At 61.0% G+C, this 6560-nt stretch overlaps 1 protein-coding gene across 2 annotated transcripts in view; it reads left to right on the forward strand.

Moving 5' to 3' along the window:
- RNF44 (ring finger protein 44) overlaps window positions 35–6560 on the forward strand; it is a 13604-nt gene continuing 7078 nt past the window's right edge. Inside the window, exon 1 of one of the 2 annotated variants that reach the window (XM_021410688.1) lies at window positions 35–234. The gene's annotated coding sequence lies outside the window, so the exon portion shown is untranslated. Of the gene's footprint in view, window positions 235–5971; window positions 6241–6560 lie in introns of those variants that run through there. The other variant, XM_021410689.1, reaches the window with a different exon arrangement.

The raw sequence follows: 6560 nt of genomic DNA on the forward strand, positions 1-6560 counted from the left end.
GCCCCGGCCCGCAGCGTGCCCGGCCACGAGCTCTGCGGGGCCCCGCTCCCCGTGCCGCAGCCTGGAGCCGCCTCGGCTCCGGCCCAGGGCCCTGAACCCCGGGGGTGCGCGGCTCCCGGAGCTGTGCGTGGGGTGAGGCCGGAGCCCCGGGAGCAGCAGCAGGAGGAGGAGGAGGAGCGGCCGCGGCGGCTGTCGAGGGGAGCGGGCTGCTGCCTGATGTCACTGCGGTGCATGGTGGGTAATTATGCACGTTGCAATGAAAATAATAAGGCCGGCTCCAGAGCGGCGTCTAAAAATACTGCTAATGCGGAGTGCCTGCCGGGTGCCTTTGTTTGTCACCTTTGGGTGTTTGCTTTGAAGGCAGCCGGGCAGCGGGAGCCGTGCTCTGCTCCACGAACCTCGGGCGATGGTGAGCTGCAGCCGGGCACGTCCCTGTGCTCGGACGAGGGGACACCCTGCAGCCTGTGGGGACAGCAGGACGGCATCCTTTGCTCCGGTGTGTGGGGTGGGAGGCGGGTGCTGTCCGTGCGGCTCCCGCTGAGGTCCCTCCATCTGCTGCCGGCAGCCAGCAGCTCCCCGCTGTGCCCACGGGAGCGGCTCGTGGGGTGGCGGAGCCATCTGGAGCCCTGGCTGCTCTGGCCGTGGCCCGGCACGCTGATTGGGGGGGAGAGCGGGGGGCCAGGAAGGGCAGGAAATGGTGAGCTGAGCGCTCAGCTCCCAGCACTCGGTTTCTTCCGCTTCTTACAGGAGAGATGAGAGCAGCTGCTGCTTCCCTCTGACTGCTGGAGCTGGGCCTTGTCCCACTTGGCCGTGTAGCGAGAGGAGTGGTGTTACCCACAAGGCTGCCTTGCCTTTGGGGTTGGGGCTGCGTTTGTGGGGCCCTCGCTGGTTGTCCCCTCGCTGGAGGGAGCACCACCACACGCCCAATGGGGCTCCTGGCAGCGACGTTCCCGCGGGCGGTGGAGCACGCTGCCCTACCTGATGTGCTGCGCAGCTCCCGCTCAGCGAGTGCAGAACAAAGAGCGGGGAGAGGAGACTTTGCAAATCCCCATTGATTTGCACAGTGGAAGCTGCTCGCTGTGTGTTTGTGTCTGCCTGCCTGGGACCGGGGCTCTGTGAGGGGAATTGATCAAGCTGTAAAATCCAGAGCCAGCTAATGAAATAGGGACTATAGATTTTTATTTTAAATGGAAGAGAGTTTAGGAGAGATTTAATTATCCCTGTTTTATGGACCTGTGAGAGGAATGAAGTCACAGCCAGCAGGTAGGGCCTCGGCTTTGGCTCGTGGCGTTGCGTCCAGGTGTGCACTGTTGGTGAAGTCCTGGATCAGAGACTTGGCTTGAAACAAGGCTGTGGGAAGCAGAGTGGGATGGGATGAGGTCCCACTGATCCCGTCAGGTGTCCCCGCTTCCCCGTGCGTATTTGTGGGGCAGGAGCACACTGACATTGCGGAGTGGCGGTGTCACAGCGTGGGCTCCTGGCTCGAACCAGGACTCTCCCTGCCCTGGGCATGGCACAGGCTCATCCTTGGGCATCGGGCAGTCCCGGAGCCCCATGCTCACCGTTCCCTGGGTGTCTCCAGCAGGCCACGGGCACCGAGCTGTTGCTGAAGCCTGCGTACCTGTGCAGAGCGTGTGGGGTTTGTAAATGAGCGCTGCAGAGCGCTGGGATTTGCTGGGCTTAGATGTGTGTCCGACACAAGTGGTAACGCTGTCACTACAGCCACTCCTACCGTGTGCATCCACTTCGCAGTCACGTGAGCCTGGCCGCGGGGCACGGCTGGGCAGCCGGCGCTGGCTGTCGGCAGCAAAGCACGGAGCTTTTTGATGCTGTTGGTTTTTCATCTCTGAAGCGAAGAGCTGGCACACGGCGTCTTCCCACTGTCCCTTGGCTCCCTGCTCAGGCCAGCTGTAGAAATGTGGTTTGTCACCTGCCCTGTACGAGAGGAAAGGTTGGCTGGTGGATTTGCTCAACCAGGTGTTCTAGAGGGGGGTGATTTGGGAGGTGCTCCCTGCTTGGCTGTGTGCAAGGCAAGAGTGAGGAGAGCACTGCCCAGAGCTTGCACCTCAGGAGCCTTATTTTCTAGCTGTGGCCTCACCAGTGTCAGAGACAAAGCCCTGGGCTTCCCTTGGCTACCCCAAAAAGCATCGTGCAGGTTCTAGCTTAACCAGAGAGAGCAGAGGGACTGGCTGCGCTGTATGCAAGGAGCTGCCTGCTCTGTGCTTGAGGTGACCGCAGGCTCCAGCACCTCACACTGTGGCTCCAGGAAGGGGCTTGGCTCCGGTTCTTCCTCCCCTGGCCAGGCAGGCGCAGAGCCTGCCTCCCTCCAGCAGCTTGCCTTTTCCCTGCTGTGCCGGTGTGGCTCCCCAGCTGCGTTTGCTTTTTGATCCGAGTGCCTTAGTTGCTTTTCTCTGTGTGCCTGCGCTTTGGGCGAGTGGTGAACAATAAAAATCTGCCGGCGAGAGCTGTAGCAGAGGTCAGCCAGCTCCTGTGCCCCAGGCTGCTCTGTTGTCACTGCACAGTCGCGCTTTGTGCACAGGGGCTGTCAGCTTGGAAATCATGGTGATTTTTTTTTCCCTCTTAAAACTATCCCCAGGCACTGGTGCAGGGTTTTCTGTGAGTGATGTACTGGGGAGGTATGGCAGCAAACTTCCTTTGCGCTTAAGGCAGCGGTCAGTGCCTGTTTCAGTGCATCTTGAAAGCGGACCCCTGGCAAATTTTAAATCAAGGACAAAAGAGGGCAAATAGTGGCTGCAAATTGTGAATTTCGCTGAGCTCCTTTCTGAAAATGATCGTTGCAGGTTGTCGGTGTCCCTGCAGGCTTCCTAAAATGCAAAACAAAGCACCCAACCCAACTTCCTGACTGTCACCCGCGCTTTCAGGAGGCGCCCCGTTTTGCTGAATTGCTCCCTGCCATCCACCGGCTCCTGGCTCTGCCTGTGTCCTTTTTGCCAGGTGCTGCCGCCAGCAGCAGAAGGGCAGTGTGAGCAGTCGGGCCTGCGCACAGCGGGGAGGTGTCTGGAGGCCGCCCCTTGGCGCAGTGTGCGCAGTGTGCAGGGCGGGCTGGGTGGGATGCTCGCTGAGGGTGGGGGTGCAGGCTGTACCCCTGCTCCCTCAGGAGGCTCCGGCCCAGGGGAGTTGGGGTCTCTGCTTTAAGGCAGAGCTGTATGAATGGAGAGTAAACATGCAAAGGGCAGAGCAGAGAGGAGTCGTGAAGCATTGTGCCCCGTGGAAGGAAGGAGAGGCAGGGCCTGAGGACTGCCCAGGTGGCAGGGTAAGGATGAATGTGGAAGTGCTGGCTCTTCCCTCCCCGCCCACGTACAGCTGAGGTGTGGGACTGCCTGCAGCTGGATGAAAGGAGGCAAAGGTGAGCATGGTTCACGGTGCTTGTGGCCATGGGAGGGGGCCACCACAGGCCGCTGAACGCCTTCTGACAGCTGCTGGGGCTGGAGCACCCCACGGGCTGAGCCAGGGCGCTTCCCATTGCTGGATGCTGCTGAGCTCCAGAGATACCTGAGCTGCTGCACCACAGCCTTCTGGTCACGCTGCTCAGGTCGTGCAGCTGTTTCTAGGGCAAATGAAGAAAGGTGGAGATATGTCTGCAGATTCCTGTCCTGAGGAAATGAAGGCTTGTGCAAGCTTACTGTTTATTTGCAAGTCTTCTCTCTGCTTTGAACTTGCTGGCTGGTTTCAGTTAAGATCAGCAGTGCGGTAGCTATCTCAAAGGTCTGGGGAGGAAGAGACTGCTAGTTCTCCCTCTGCACTGCAGCTCAGCCTTGCTATTAGACATCAGAGAATCCACGTGGGAGAGAGATCGACAGGAAACTGGGTGTTATCAGTTCCGCTGCCTGTGCAGCTCCTCGCTCCTCATGTCAGCGTCTCCACGCGTGTGGCTGGAGGCGTTTGATGGGAGTGCTGGCAGCCCGGGGGTGTGAGTGGGTGGTGTGCGATCGCAGCGAAGGCGTCCTTGCCTCCCCTGCCAGCGAACTCAGCTCCACCAAGGTGTGCGAAGCTGGGAGGGAGCTCCTCTCCCCAGCAGGGAAGCACCTCACCATGCAGCACCTAATAATGTTGGGGTGTTCCACATCATCTGGTATCTGTCGGGTTTTGGGTTGGGTGGGGATACTCCTGCTGTCCCTCCCTGAAGGCTGGGAACTCCATGGTGCTTGGTACCGGTTTCTTCTTGCTTGTTTTGCAGATGGTGGGGAGGGGAGGATCTTAGGCCTCTTCCTGGCCTTGGTGGAGAGGCTGTGGAGAGCATGTCTGGAAGCCAGTGGCATGCTGAGTGTTCAGGAGAGGCTGGGGGAGAGCCTGCCTCCAGTGGGAGTCTTCCTCATATCACTCCAATCACCCTGGCTAATCCTGTGACAGACCTGACCTATATATGGGGCCAGGGAGGTGGCACGTCTGCAGCAGCAGATGGTGTCGCAAAGAGCCTAGGCTCAAGCAGGCTCTTGTTGTGCTGACCTCTGGTTCTTGTGAGGGAGAGGATGGGCTGTGGGGTGACCGAATTCATCCTGTGCAGTTCACTGTGACAAGAGCTGAGCATGTGCAGCCTTCACAGGTAGGGACCTTCACTGGAGGTGTCACTGGGCTCAGCAGCTGGAGCGGGAGTCACTGATGGAGGGCACATGAATGGACTCGGGAGTCCTTGTCCTGGCCCAGAAGCACTGGCCAATGCCGCTATCATTTGGGCTCCTTGCTGCATTCCTCCAGGCTTAAGCCCGCATCAGGATGTCACACTGGTGGTGAGCAGCGGCCTTTTACATGGTGGCAGAGACCTGGAGCAGCGTGATGTGTTGGTGGCTGTGTGTATTGCTGTGTCCCCAAGGCAGCACAAGGCAGGTGTGAGCTGAGCCCACCTGCACATGCCCTGTCCTCACAGGAGCTGCCTGGGCAGGCACACAGCGTGCCACAGGAGCCGTCTGGCCTGGCCGGGCACAGAACACGAGTATCGCTCGCCAGAGAGCCACACTCCATCAATTGCTTCTCCCACCGTTGTCCTGAGGACATCGATAGCTGCTGGCCACGGGGGAGCTGGTGCTACTGGAACGTGCTGGGAGGAAGTGTCTGTATGCATATCTGTCACCTGGGCCTCTGTGTGCTGTTTGTGCTGTGCCCAGGATCAGGCTGCGTCCTGGCCACCTTGTAAAGGTGCATTGCTGTCTCTGCCAGTAAATAGTGGCAAGTTCAAAGTGCAGAGTGCTGTCTCCCTCTTCTTCCCTTTGGCCCCTGGCTCCTGAAGCCAATAGTGGACACTGAGGGTGATCATCAGCCCTTCGGCTGTCTTTTCCTGGGGTGCCTGTCTGAACAGAGTCTGACCCCTGTCACATGTGTGCCCCGTGTCCCCTGCCAGGGCATGGGAGCAGCTGTCCAGAGCTGGGGCAAAGGGAGTTTGCCCCAGAGTGCTCTATGCCCTGGGGAAACCTTGAGGCTGCTGGAGCTCCATGCGTGCTAGTGTGCCAGGATTCGGGTGAGGAGATGAGAGCAGGCAAAGTGGCCTCCAGAGGGGCCTGGAGGGAGCTGGGGGCAGGACAGAACTGAGCCCAGCCGCTCGCGGTGATGATGAGCCTACTGAATTGTTAAACCGTTGCCACGGCTCTGAGGTTTTCTTTAAGAGGGGTGATGTTACAAATTAATTAGCTCCCTTTTGGTTGTTAGCACTTTAAAGCCCAGCTGTCAGGGGAGGGCTGTTTTACAGGCATGACATCAGGGCTGTCAGCTGGCTCGCTCTCATACCTGGGAGTTTCTTGGCATGCTGTAACGCAGCAGCCTGGCATGGACGCAGCACGGGCTCCCAGCTCGGGCTGTGCTGCCCGCGGGGCTCTGCCCCGTGCTGCCCGGTGCTGGGGCACGGCCCCTAGGCTCGCAGCTCCCAGCTGGGCGCTCGGTGTCTCCTGGGGGTTCTCTCGGGAGTTCTGTGTTTATTTAACTCAGTACTGAGAGCAGAGGGTGTCTTGGAGCAGTAGGCTTTGCTGGGGTCCCCACACAGACTGGGCACAGATGCCTTGGGAGCCGTGTGTGCCCGGCAGGTGGTGGGCACGGGAAGCAGGCGTGGCCCCGAGCAGGACACGGGCAGATCTCCGTTCTCGGGGCCGGCAGCTGAGGTTCAGCGCCCACTTTCTCACTTCTCCCTGCTTTTCAACGCACCTCCCAGCCGGAGCGCGGCGGCAGCCGATCTGCCGTCCGCACAGCCCGCCCGGAGCAGCCGAGGGGCCGGAGGCCGGGACGAGGCCTCAGGTAAGGAAGGTGCCGGGGCTCGGTGGGCCGTGGGGCAGGCCCCGCTCCGGGCCCCGTTGCTAGGGGCCCCCTCTCCGTGGAGACCGTTGCTAGGACACCGCCCCCTCCCGCGCGGTGAAGGGGGGCGGGGGGGCGCTGCCCCGCGTGGCGGCCCAGCCCCGCGCCTCCAAGATGGCGGCGGAGCGTGACACGCCTGGTCACGTGGGTCGCGCGCGCGCCGCGCCGCCCGCTCGCTCCCCCCTCTCCCCTCCCGCCAGCCGCGCGCGCCCCCGGGGCCTCCGAGTGTTGTGCCTCGGCCCGGTGCGTGCCGCCGCGCCTTA

Source organism: Numida meleagris, chromosome 12 (assembly GCF_002078875.1).
Source record: "Numida meleagris isolate 19003 breed g44 Domestic line chromosome 12, NumMel1.0, whole genome shotgun sequence".
NCBI classification, from domain to species: domain Eukaryota; kingdom Metazoa; phylum Chordata; class Aves; order Galliformes; family Numididae; genus Numida; species Numida meleagris.